Source organism: Nilaparvata lugens, chromosome 3 (assembly GCF_014356525.2).
Source record: "Nilaparvata lugens isolate BPH chromosome 3, ASM1435652v1, whole genome shotgun sequence".
NCBI classification, from domain to species: domain Eukaryota; kingdom Metazoa; phylum Arthropoda; class Insecta; order Hemiptera; family Delphacidae; genus Nilaparvata; species Nilaparvata lugens.
In genome coordinates this window covers 91,718,227-91,719,868 of record NC_052506.1, presented here as the reverse complement: position 1 = coordinate 91,719,868, position 1,642 = coordinate 91,718,227, and positions in this window count along the sequence as shown.

Here is a 1,642-nt window from a genome sequence, read left to right as displayed (position 1 = left end):
AAGAAATATATACAACTAATTTTTGAATCGGCTCACTATTGCCGCCCATCAATGCCACTATTTGATTGGTGCATGCAAATTATTACAGTATTCATGCGCCCAGTAACCTCCTACTTCCTTAATACATTTAATTATTTTTGTTGGGGTTTTTAAATATGCTCTTTACATGCTAAGTAATTTTTATAGGTTATTATTTGTTACATACATCACAATAATTAGCCACGTGAGACCTTTAGTTCCTCAAATTGCATACTGTTTTGCCACAATAAATTTCTGCCAAGGTGTTTGGTCAGATTCTACGTTGTATGGCTCGGTCGATCGTTAGGTCGCCGATCACAAAATGTTTATGCCTAACCTCAATTTTTAATATTTTATATAATATTATATTTAGCAAAATTTATTTCCATTCCTCTTAGGCTGTTGTACAGTTTAGCCAGGACGTCCGATATATCTAATCTTTACGTTATCTCTTTGGCGATATTAGCCAATTACTTCACTTAGACCTATAAATATTTCAGCTAGGGATTTTTATTTATCTATCCAAATTAAAATATGTTACAATACTTATCAATTATCAGAACAATATCATTGAGGTTGAGTGGAATCAGGTAGAAAGCAATAATAGAACAGATGTTTTTTTTGAATTTCTATCATATTATTTTGTTATTTCCAATGATTACAACATATGTTAGCATATCACATGTCAATAAATAAATTATCTCATTTCCATAAATGGCACTCACCTTACCATGTTCATAACCTTACTTGATAGGATCCTTTTTCATCCTTTGAAACCCTTAGAGGCAAAATATCTCAAAATCCGTTCTTAGTGCGCGTCTAGCATGTTGAAGAATATTGTGCAAAGTTTCAAGTCTGTAGGACAATTAGTTTGAGCTGTAGTGTGATTTTGCATCAAAATTTTCGAAATATGCCCTATCCTGGACCCCCCTGTGCTCCTGATCGGAATTTTTCTGCATAGATCTAATTTTTTTTGTAACTGAACAAAAAAGTCCCTCATGACTTTGCTGTGCAATGAGCGGTTAAAAAGTACAAAATTTTGGGGGGCCCAGCTCCCTCAGGGGGGCAAATTTTTGAAAATCCTTTCCTAGTGGATGTTTTCAGGCTACCATAAACAATCGTGCAAAATTTCAAGTTTTTAGGCTCAGTAGTTTGGGCTGTGGTGTGATTTCAGTCTGTCGGGGCTTAGCCTTTTATAAGTATAGAGAAGAAGAAGAAGAGAAGATTGATTGAATGGTCTATCTTTCATTTTTAGTCCTGTCTTCATGCATGACCAATCTTGTACTAGTATTTTTATTCATCATTATTGACAATTAATAAAATTATCAACCAACTATATTCTACACCAAGTAAGTTGGATAAATCAGTGATATACAGTATTGATCATTAAATCTTCAGAAATAATACGTTCTCAAGATTTATTTAAATGGTTCAACCTAATCACTGAAATAAAATTGACTGAATACAGGGTCATAGAATTGAGTCGAAGCAGTACTACAAGTCATAGAAAGTATAAGGAATTACAATTAAAATACCGTCATTGATCACACTCGGTATTATCTCACACTGCTGACCCCTTTGTCAAATGGTAGCAAGTTGGATTGATGTCAGTACCTTATTGTCT